Source organism: Biomphalaria glabrata, chromosome 7, assembly GCF_947242115.1.
Source record: "Biomphalaria glabrata chromosome 7, xgBioGlab47.1, whole genome shotgun sequence".
In the NCBI taxonomy this organism is placed as follows: domain Eukaryota; kingdom Metazoa; phylum Mollusca; class Gastropoda; family Planorbidae; genus Biomphalaria; species Biomphalaria glabrata.
In genome coordinates, this window is record NC_074717.1 from 1,741 (window position 1) to 14,019 (window position 12,279).

Here is a 12,279-nt window from a genome sequence, read left to right on the forward strand (position 1 = left end):
CTGCGGGAGGTTTGGACTAGGAAGTAATTATCTTCAACTCTGAAGGAACATCCGAAACATGTAAAACATTTTACAACAAACAAGGGGACACACAATTCGTTCACTTTTCATTCACCTGACAATTTGTTCACCTGACTGTTTGTTCATCTGACTTAACTCTCACTGACAATTTGCTTACAGATAACTTGTTCACCGAGCTACATCATGATAGGTATCCCCATCAATTGCTATGATGCTACCTAGGTATGTGAACTTATCTAGCTGTTCAAGCTTTGAGTGTGGGGGCACCAGTTTCCTAATATCCTAGTTGCATTATTTTAGTTTTAAACAAGTTTATGTGGAGGCCTATTTTGTATAGTCGCGCCGTAAAAAGTCTCAAGGATTATTATTATTATTACTATAGCTTTTATATATGCTTATAGCATGCTCAGAGCGCTTTGGTCCAATGTGTAGACCAGTGGGGGGAGGGGGTTTAAGGTAGTAAACACAAACTCTGCCCGAGTCAGGTGTCGAACCTCGAGTAGGTAGCCAAGACAAGCCAAGTTCAAGCGCACTTGGCCTCTCGACCACGCTTCCCACACAAGGGGAGTTTAGTTTAAGGCTATTGAGTTTGTATAGCAAAAAAGAGTCGCTGTGCTGTTTTCTTTGTCAGAGTTCCAAGGTGGTCTTCCCATGAAAGCTTGTTGTTGATGATAACGCCTAGATATTTATATGCCTTTACTTGTTCTATAGATGTAGTGTTTATTTGCAGTTCACGTATAGTTTGTTTTTCTTTCTAAAATCTATTATAAGTTCTTTAGTTTTTGTGACATTCAGTTCTAGAAAGTTGTCGGTGCACCAGTTTGTAAACTCTTCTATCGAGCTTCGATACTGAGTTTCGTCTCCTGAAATAAGACCGACTGTGGCAGTATCATCAGCGAATTTAATGAGTTTAACTGAGTCATAGATGCTTCTTATTAGTGTAAAGAGTGTACAGTACAGGAGATAGTACACAGCTTTGTGGAGCACCCGTACATAGTACTCGAGTTGACGATTTGGCGTTGTTGACTTTAACATACTGGGGCCGTTGGGTTAAAAAGTTTAGAACCCATGCTTGTAAGTAAGGGCTTACATTTAAGTTACTCAGTTTGTTAATCATTAAATGTGGCTGTATGGTATTGAAAGCTGAGGAGAAATCTACGAAGAAGACTCGTGCATATGTTTTGGGTATATTGAGATGCTTATATTAGTTATAAAGGTGGTCCAAAAGCAATAGAATGGCATCCTCAGTTCCTCTAGCTACTTTGTATGCAAATTGGTGAGGGTCTAGGCCAGTGGTTCTCAACCTTTTAGGCTCGGCGACCCCTTTTTACAACCCCCCACTCTGCCGCGACCCCCCCCTTTCCGTATACACACAAAGCAATAGAAGAATGGACAAAAACAATTAATTTTTTCGATGGTCTTAGGCGACCCCTGGCAAATCGTCAATCGATCCCCAAAGGGGTCGCGACCCACAGGTTGAGAACCCCTGTTCTAGGCTGTTATTGACTTTTGCTACAAGTTGTTTAAGCATTTATCTTTCAAAACATTTCATATGCTAATGGGCGGAAATCATTAAAGCAATCTATTTTTGATTTCTTTGGTACTGGTATGATCTCTGAAGTTTTCCAGATGTGTGGAAGTACGCACGTTTGAAATGAGTGGTTAAATATGTGACAGAAGATAAAAGAGATTTGCTCCGCACATAGCTTGATCAGCTTGCTACTAATTTTGTCTGGTCCAGAAGCTTTTGTTACGTCTACTCTTTTAAATAACAAGGTCAATTCATCCTCAGTTACAAAATTGACGCAGGGCTCTTGTTTTCCTTTGGACAGAGTGTTGAAAAGTTATTTGTGTAGATCAACAAAATCTTCTTAGTCAAAACGAGAATAAAAATTCGTTGGCGAATTTCTCATCATCATCCACTGAAATTCGTTCTCGCTTTGAGGCGCAGCCTGTTATTTTCTTTAATCCTTCCCAGCATTGTTTTGAGTTGTTATTTGCAAAGAAATTCTCAATTTTTTCTTTGTATGTTTTTTACCCTTCAATTATTGCTTTTCTCTGTTTATGTTTAGCATTAATAAACTCTTCGTTGCTAGCCTTATACTTTGTTTTCTTTTCAGTAATAAGGTGTTTGATTTTTTTGGTCATCCAGGGTTTATTGTTTCCATAGACTTGTATTGTTTTTGTTGGAATTGTTAACTCCTCGCAGAATGATAGATACGAGTTAACAGTTTCTGTTAGTCCATTTATGTCTGGACAGTTCTCAATAAAGATTTCCCAGTAAGTTTTCTCAATGCATCCTTGTAGTTTTTCTACAGCCTCTTCAGACCACATCTTGACCGTTTTTATAACTCTCTTTGTAGTTTTAAGAGTAGGTTTGTAATTTGGTTAAAGATGGACTAATGCACGGTCAGATTCTACAAGTGGGAACAAACTTTTACATTTGTAAGCCTGCTTAATGTTTACGTAGCATTTGTCGAGAGTTCTACCCTGCCTTGTGGGGATGGAGACGTACTGGCAATATTGACAGTGTGTTGTCAATATTCAGGTTGTTAAAATCTCCTGTTACAATACAGAGTCTAGGTGTTTTGATTGTACATTGTGAAGCACATCAAAAATTATTTCCGACGCAGTCGCTGTGTCTGCCGTCAGTGGTATGTACACAAAAACAACACACACCTGGGTGAATTCTCTAGGCAAGTAGTAAGGCCTAAGTGTGACACACATAAGTTCAATGTTAGGGTCACAAATTTTATTCCTGATGCCAGGTTTCACTGAAACACATTAAGGAACACTTTCTAAATTGATACAGATGTTCACAGCAACCTGTCAATTCTTCCATCTTATTTTGTAAAGACCTAACATTGCCTGTTACGATGGGTGGAAGGAAGCCTCTTTGTCCTCTTCTTCTACACTTAACTCGTATTCCTCCTCTACGTCCTCTCTTCTTATGTTTTACACTAGGGATTTGTTCGGTTAAAGCCTGCTTAGGCTCGTTATTAGGTTCCAAGATGGCGGGTGTGTTGTCCATACTGTCAAGCGTCTTACCACAAAACTCCACTGATATACACGTTTCCAAACAAATTAAAATCCAGACCAACATTAGAATCCAAAAGACACAGTGCACATCCATTGAAACATTGGAGTAGTAACAAATCACATGAAATTTTAACAGAAAAAAAAATAGAAAAAAAAAAGAGTCAAGTATAATCAGGTCGCCTGCTGTGCCTCTAATTATCTAAGGCAGGCCCAGCTATGATATATTAATATCATCATTGTATTTAATTTATTCAAGGATAATACTTAAATGTAAGTCGCTATTCTATTCGTACAAGTCATTTATTTTTGCGTTTATTGATGGATCATTTGTGTATTGAATTGGGTTTGAAAACAATAAAAAAAAAACAAAAAAACACAGGCAGAGGCGTTGGGTTGAGATGGGCCGCAAGGTACATCAATTCTACATAGTGTTTTCTTCAACGTGTTCAGATAGAGACCCCTCCGAACCCACACTTGCTGTTCTGGCTAGTATCTTGGGTGTTATGCAAATCCACTATTTCATCAACCGAAGAACATTACAATGAATAAGATGAACGTACTCAAGACTTTCTACCACTGTAAATGATGCATTTATTAACACTTGGGATGCCTGTCTTGTATACTTATCCGCAGTTACTTATCTATCTCTAATACTAATCAACCTTCTTCTAAGCTACAACCACATCGTTCTTCTTTGTTCGCATATTCTCCTGCGTCATTCGTCTGTCTGACTACGTCACTCCTTTAACCGTCGCTAAAAAACAATAGGCTACACCAATGATGCTCAACCGAATTCGACCTGCGGGCCATTTTAACTTTCGAAAAGCGTGTCGCGGGCCACATCAACAAAAAGGTAAAAAAAAAAAAATGAAATCCAAATTTACCTGAAACTATTTGAAAATATTGGATCTAGTATTAATTAATGGGATATTTTAAGTCTATTATTTTTTTACGCGTCTAAAAATTGGTTCATTTCCCTACTTAAAATGTGAGCAACATTGTAGCTACCTTTACCACCAACTTATTTACTTGTCTCTTTTTGGGTTAATATTCCCATCGATCCTCCAATCTCTAGGCGTAGTTTGACCAATCTTTTAGACGCAGCTCAAACTAAAAAGGCTTTCCTATTTGTTTTATAATGCTACTTGTAGATGCTGTTGATGTTTTTGAAACAGCCAGACTGGAGGATGTTTTTGAAACAGCCAGACTGGAGGATGTTTTTTGAAACAGCCAGACTGGAGGATGTTTTTGAAACAGCCAGACTGGAGGATGTTTTTTGAAACAGCCAGACTGGAGGATGTTTTTCTAACAGCCAGACTGGAGGATGTTTTTGAAACAGCCAGACTGGAGGATGTTTTTCAAACAGCCAGACTGGAGGATGTTTTTCAAACAGCCAGACTGGAGGATGTTTTTCAAACAGCCAGACTGGAGGATGTTTTTCAAACAGCCAGACTGGAGACTTTATTTACAAAACAAATATGTTGGTTTATTATCATGTTCCACAAAAAAGATCCATTCACTTTTCCTGGTAGATTCTACATTCAGAGTCCCATTTCATAAACTCATACAATCGTTAAAGATCAAGGTACCAATCCATCAGAGAAAACGTGAAGGCCCTAACGTTTTTGAAGGGGGGAGGATTTTCTACTTTTGTGCCTACGTTTCGGCGGGCCGGATGAAGCCACGTCCCGCGGGCCGTACTTTGGGCATCACTGGAATACACAATATAATCTACCAAAACTAACATACTCTCTAACTCAACTAGTATACAACAATGCCACGTAATTTAGGAGACAATATTACTTTCCAAAAACATATCATTGAAAACTTTCATTCTACAGGCTTATAGCTGGTTAGCCTATGCAATAATTAGCCTAATTACAGTAAATATATTTTAACTAGTATTAAACACCGGCCTCTGATTGTCTATTTATGTCGGAACATTCTCTCCTTTTAAACTTCTAATAAACAGGCGTTGAAATGCGCCCCACTTAACAGTAAATTCTAGTAGGCCTATCTGTTACACTGAATTGGAACGGATCGATATTTCTCTTTCTTTCTCTCTCTCTCCAAACCCCCCCCCCCCCCCTCCCCCAAAAGCATGTTTTTTTGAACACTGACCTAGACTTTTGACTTGCAGTGGAACAACCCGATTGTAGTAACCTAAGTTAAGACCAAAACGTTATTGCAAGTGAAAAAAAAAATCCGCTACCGAGTTGGCGTGTCAGGTGTGATAAACAGCAACAGCAAAATAGTTTTCTAGATTCTAATTTTAATCTACTCTAAGCTATAGATCTAGATCTAATCTAGTGGACCGAAGTAATGAGCACTGATCACTGTCAGTGAAATCTAGACCGCTATAATATAATAATAGACTATAACCTAACTTGAAAGTAAAGGAAGATGTGATTGGTTAGTTTTGACACACGGCTTCCGGCGTAGCAACAAATCGCCAAGGTGTTTTGTGCAAAGTATTCAAGGAACACGTCAACGTTGGAACCCGCCCCAATGTGGTCAACTGTGTTGGTAGGGAGTACTCCCGGTGACAAAGGGGAAAGACTGTAGTCTTTTATTTTTTTCTTTCAAGGACACAAAATGTGTTCTATATGTATTTTATTTTTTTTAAATCATTATTATAATACAGTTCTAGCGTAGATCAAATTGCTAGCGACTTTTTTGTTTTCATTGTATATCGAAGCAGGCCTACAGTTCGAGTTTTCTTTTTCCAAACGATAAAATAATCGTGATTCTAGGCTGCCTATAATAATCGTGTGATCAATCTTATAATTATTGACATAGTAGACTAGTAGACCTTAATTTGCATCTTATCTTATATAATACAGACGTTACTTCAAAAAAGAAGATGATTACGTCCTGCGCGTCATGCATTTAGTCATGCATATTAACCAATGACTTAAATTCAGCCAAGTCACTGGTTTTCCTGGCTAACTCAGGCAACCCATTCCATGCTCTAATAGCACTAGGGAACGTTATTGGTGCATAGCTTGTTGAAGTAACAGTCACACAGGGTATATTAAATTAAAGCATGTAAAATTATCTGTTTACATGACCGATTTCATGGACAAACACAAAGTTAAAATGTTCCAGTCTCATTTCAAGTGCTAGAGACAAAAAGGTATATTTCTGATGGCCAACCTATGTTTTTTTTTTTTCAGCGTGGGAACCATATATATATATTTTTTTAATATAAAACTCTATGATGACTGAACTTACTGGGACATGTCTTTGCCAGCGGTGCCCTTAAGCTCTGCAATTAGTCGGTGATGCGTAGGCACGAATTCTTGTGTAGGTGACGCCACTTGGTGCTGTTTTTTTTAAGTTTGATGACGTCCTTCTTTTTCCCGTCTTTGGGGCTTGGTGCTGAACTTCGTTGTGTAACATTTCTCCTCGATCCGTCGTTGTGTAAATAAGTCGTTGAAGTGCTATTTTCTGGTTCAAACAGACCGGAGGATTCCAGCTACCCGTCGCCTCAGCGTGGCGCCTCCGGTGAAAACGTGTAGTAGTGGAACTAGATAGGCTAAGTACGAGTAGCGAACCAGGCGCTTGCAAGACCCCCTGGGTGAGCTTTTTTTTTTTTTTTTTTTATTATCTCACTCGGGGTAGGGGGATGGAACAAGTAGCCCGCACACCAGTCCAAAAAGTCCGCCACGCCGTTCCACAAAGGGGGCCGTCATCAGAGACCCGTGGCTGGAGTGGCGGTCCCTGCACGGAACAGTGACGGTTACAGTCAGCGCTGTTCTCGGCCACTTGTAGCGAGTGGGGTCCAGGAACAGTGCGCTGTGTACCCGGCCCGGCTTTAGCCCATTCAACCAATATGGCTGTCTACCGCTGGGAGTCCTCAGACAGGACTCGGGATGTGTCTCTCTTGTCCAGGCCTGGTTTTTGGATAAAAGCCTTTCTAACTACCAACGGGATAATGGCGCCCACGTAGGCGCCGATTCCCTACTGGACTTCACTGAAGGTTCAAACAGAGAGCCAGAGTGGAAATATTGCTACGCTAACAATGTTGGGGGCTTGGCCGACAGGCGACGTAATACGGGTTCGTGTTAATTAGGGGATAGTATTACTATTAGGTGTGCCATTAGATACATGATACGCACGTATAATATATATACTATGAATGTGTATTGTGACATGTTTGGTCACATTATTTACTGATCATCCTTCACTTCGTACACCACTGCCAGCCAGCACTTTAACCCACTCGACGGAAAATGGCTCTCAGCTTGTATTGGTCGCGGCTCATATTTTCTTGTTGCAATAAAATTTCTAAAGCCTCGAATGTGTGAGCCTAGAAATCATAGACTTATATGAGTCTATGCTAGAAATCTTTTCCTTGCAGCCTGAACTAAGAAAAACCCAGACACCCAGTTTTTTTAATATTTTATTTTGTTTCATATGTCGTTTAATGTTTTGTACCTTAAAAAGAGAAGCACTTTCTTGGCAAATCAAAAAACGTCGGGTCAACACACACATGTTCCACTTGAGTGGCTAAGAAGACTGCCCACAATGCAGTTAAAAGTTGACAGTCATATTTGATGTCAAGGACACAAGGCGGAAGCGGAAATTTCCGAAACTTAAAATAGCTAACAAATCATTGTTAAACTTATTGGAGACGTAATTATCATAGTCCAAGGACTGAAAACCACGAAGATTGAGACGTCCGAATGTTTTGACCTGCCGATTATCTGATATCCACACCGACATTGCGATGGGGTCAGACAACACGCTTTTAGGTTTTAAGACGCCAACGTGATTCTTAGAGATGGGAATTGAACCCATGTTATAAAGTTCGAGTCAGGTTCGATTCAATTTAACGTTCGGTTTCAGCTTCGGTTTAAAAATTAAGTTATAGCAAAACAAAATAATTGGGTTCTCTGCAATGTGTAATGACACAAGATGCGTAGAAGTTGATGTGAATCGGGTTTTTCCTAAGTAATGTGACGAGTAAGAACAGAGTAGGATTACGAACAAGAAGAATAACGGACAAGACGCCTAAGAGGACGACGCTAGGCTAGCGACGACAGAGGACTGTGCCCTTTTTATTGTTCATTAAATTGTTGAAGTTATCAGCCTGCGTTATTAAGTATATTCTTGATTCATTCTGTTGTTGTGTCATATGGACTCGAATGCACCATTAACATATATATACTTATCAACAAAATAGACCATCAACAGATGTATTAGTCGCCCCCGCCTCCGTTACATAGATGTAATAAAACGTGACCTCAAATCAGTGAACATCAATACTGACAATTGGGAAGACATAGCTCTAGGCCGCACCAGATGGAGAGAGACAGTGGCCAAGAAAGCTATGGACAGTGAAAGTAGGCCTACATGGGTCTCAGCTCAGGAAGAAAAACGTACAATCCGAAAAACGGCCAGCTCCTCTACCACCGAAGCAAAAGCCAACTTAACCTGCGCTATCTGTGGACAGGAGTGTCTCTCCAAAATAGGGCTCCACATCAACATGAGGAAGTGTGCTCTGAGATAAACCATAGTCGTTCTACGACTGAAGGAGGCAAATGCCAATGGATAAGTTATTAAAAAACCTGAATTCGAAACATCACATGTATAATAACACAACAAACAACGTAGCAGCTATTGTAACTTGAAGCATTCAAATTGCTGCAAATTACACATAACATCGAATCAGTAAATGTGATGACTAGGGACATGAAGTTGAACACATATAAATGTAGCTAATTAGCCTACTGTCTGTTTACCAATCACGGCTTATCATGTTGTATTTGAGAAATAGAATGTCTAATGTTTCTAGGCTTTACTATAGGCCCTACATTACACAAATGGAGCCACGCTTGTCCTAAAGTCTGCCAGTAAATCATATGATTCAGGGACAACTCTACTCTTTTTTTTTGGAAAGATGCTTTGATCCGAAAGTCGCAATGACTATATTCACAAAACCAAAAGTTAATTTAAAACAAAAAATTAAAATATATTCAGAAGCAACGTTTTTGTTGCTTTTATATATAGGTATGTCCTATTTGTCTAATAGAAATATTCATACAATAATTGTATTAACTTAGATGACATTTCCTAGCAAAAATATTTGCATCGTTGAACTGATAGAGCTCGACAAATAATGTGCTATTCACACGAATCGCACATTTAATATATACGGATATACATTGTAAAGCTTGGATCAAATTTACGTTATTTGTTAACTTCCTAATACAAATAAATTAAATAATAAACTTAAAAAAATGAAGTAGCAATACAGTCTCTTAAATCATGAAAGAAAGGAAAAGAGCTATAATCTAAATGAAAACAGTTTTAAATTAAGTCGTAATCTAAACAAGAACTGTTAAGTCATAATTAAAATAAAATAGATACGACCACGCATCTTGTCGGTCTACCTGAATAGATTGGCACGTGAAATGCGTAGGACGTAATTATATATATTTTTTTTAAAGACAGTCTGCCATAGGATGCACTGGCCTTGGCGATACGCAGGTCGATTTCATTATTGATCTTTCCTTTTCAGGAGAGTGTGCTTCCAAGGATACGTAAATCTGTCCACTGCATTTATATCATGTCCATTAATCTTGATGCTTGGATCCGAGTAGGCTTTCCCTGGAGCAGACAAATAAAAGACTTCAGTCTTTTTTGTGTTAATGGTAAGGCCAAAGTCTGAGCATGCTCTTGAGAAGTCACTGACGATGCTCTGCAGATCATTTTCAGAGTAGCCTACGCATTTATGGCACAGTCGTCAGCAAATAGCAAGTCCCTGATAGCTGCTGATTCTATTTTTGATTTGGTTTGAATCATCATCACAAAACTCAACATTCGCATTCAACCAAAGAGACGTCCACAAAAATCTAAACCCCTAAAAAAGGCTAAACACGGCCAGACTAGCAGATGACAAAATTGAAAAGTCGCTCACAGATGCGATAGAGTACTGCGTCAAGTCCACCCCTCTAGCTGAATCAAATGTAGATAAAAGCTGGGAATGTTTCAAAGAAGCTATCCATAGCACAGCATCAGGCATACTCGAACCTATGGGGAGAGGGCATCATTACTGGTTTGATGAAAACAGTACTGAGATCAGAAAACTATTAGATGAAGAGCACAAACTTCATGAATTGTTAAATCATATAACGCCGATAACAATAATGGCCATCATGGACGATTCGTGATCACCAGACTAGAAATAACATTTCACCAAAAGGAAGAAACAATGGTCTTCGCAAACATATGTAGTCTAACAGATCTAAACATTCGCGAATAAACTTGAGTCATAGTATCAGAAACCTGGAGCTAGGCTGCTAGACACAGAGCCATAGAATATAGTCAGTATAGAGTTCTATGTTTCGCAATTTTTTTTTCTCCTGTGCGAGACCCCCACCAATCGGAGGCCATGGTCGGCTGCCTAGTTTGCCTATGCCTAAGGCCGGCCCTTATCTAATCTTTTCATGTCTTTTTTTTGTTAATCTTTTCTGAAGTTATCCAGCAATCTAAGTATCTAACCCAGTGATGGGCACACTTTGAAAGTAGTGGGCCAAAATCGAAATGGGCAAATTTAGGTGACCAAAATATTTTTTTTTATCTGAAAAATAAAAATTTAATTCCTAAGTTTTTCGTCCTTCACATCAGTCAGAGAAAAATCTCGAATTTTGCATTTTTCAGAGATCTTCTTTCACAGGAAAAAAAAATCAAATGTTAGATACAAGGAAAATATCAATTTGTTGACACTGTCACATTAAAGGTTTAAGGGAACAGCGTCTTCAGCGGGGGGGGGGGGGGGGGGGGGGGTATCCGTGCTGCTTTTAGGCGCTCAGTAAAACACAACTCTGCTCGAGTTGGGTGTCGAACAGGGGCGTACCTAGGAATTTTCCACCGTTTTGGGGCCCGGGAGGGCTTAATAAAACATATTTGGGGGCCCCTGCGTAATATTTAATTTTTAAATTAAAAAAAAAAACACTCATGAGGGGGCCCGGGGGATTTTCAAGTTCTCCCCCCACCCTAGCTACGCCACTGGTGTCGAATTTAGAGCCCCCTTGATAGGAAATCAAGCCAAGCTCGAGAGTAGCCTCTCAGTAAATGGAACGGCCTGCCTTAAAACTTAAAACGCCTTTCCAAACGCGTACACCTCTGACCTGTTTATTCGATATCACTTTTCTCTCCCCCCCCCCCCTTTTCGTTCTGCCCCTGCACTAAGGCTATATAGCATAGATAGTCTAGTCTATTTCAGTATTTGTTCCGTATAGATGTAGGTCTAGACATCTTTAACTAGTAAGTTTTTAAAGTTAAAGTGGTACACCATAACCTATAAAAATAAATTTAACCGAACTAGCTGAAAAACAATGTAAATTTTTTATTTATCAGAGACTCTAGAAACTAGATTCTAGTTAAATTAAGATACTGTCTAGATATAGATCTAGATCTCATCATCTAGTCTTTTAAATTTTAACAGACATATCTAGACTCTAGTGACTAGTCCATGTCTACCCTTTATTAACTTTATAATATAGACAATATAGTCAATATTTATATAGAGTCTAGTCTCTAGATCTAGCCGATTCTAGCCATACATACTCAGAATAATCAGATACTGTCTAGTCTAGTAGATAAGTAGCTCGTAGACTCTAATCTAAGTAACTAACATAGAATGAATGATAGATCTATTCTAGTTAACATTAAACTTAAACATACTTACAATTACATAGCCATACAGGCATACTCAATACTGCCCATAGACATAGACGATAGTCACATACTTGACATTGACCCATAGTATAGTCATGGATCTACTCACATAGTCATAGAGTTAGAGCTAGAGTAGAGTCACTAGAGACTAGAGTTGACTAGAGACTCAAATAAAAAATAAAATATATTCTAGATTGACTAGATCTAGATTCTAGATCTAGTTTTATATTAGTTAGTAAGTAAGTTAAGTTTAAGTTAAATTAAGACTAATACTCACTAATGACTAAGTCGACTAAGTATTACTAGAGACTCTAAGTCAAAGTAGCAATAGGCCAATAGCATGGATGGCCATGTTTTGAGATCTTTTAAAATTAAACTTAAAGTAGTTAAGGCATATGCTATTGACAATTGACAATTAAATGAACTATTCTACTATGAGTAACTATGTAAAGTATCAGTATGTACGTGATGGCAATGAAGCTACTCAATATTACATTAACTTGTACTTACTTTACTTAACTAATAATAATA

The 12,279-nt window shown here is 38.7% G+C and overlaps 1 protein-coding gene across 8 annotated transcripts in view; it reads left to right on the forward strand.

Annotated features, from left to right (window-relative positions):
* The first annotated feature begins 5,568 nt into the window (after window positions 1-5,568).
* LOC106051924 (phosphorylase b kinase regulatory subunit beta-like) overlaps window positions 5,569-12,279 on the forward strand; it is a 49,213-nt gene continuing 42,502 nt past the window's right edge. For 2 of the 8 annotated variants that reach the window (XM_056034677.1, XM_056034684.1), the window contains exon 1: window positions 11,442-11,983. The gene's annotated coding sequence lies outside the window, so the exon portion shown is untranslated. The other 6 variants (XM_056034682.1, XM_056034683.1, XM_056034679.1 and 3 more) reach the window with 6 other exon arrangements.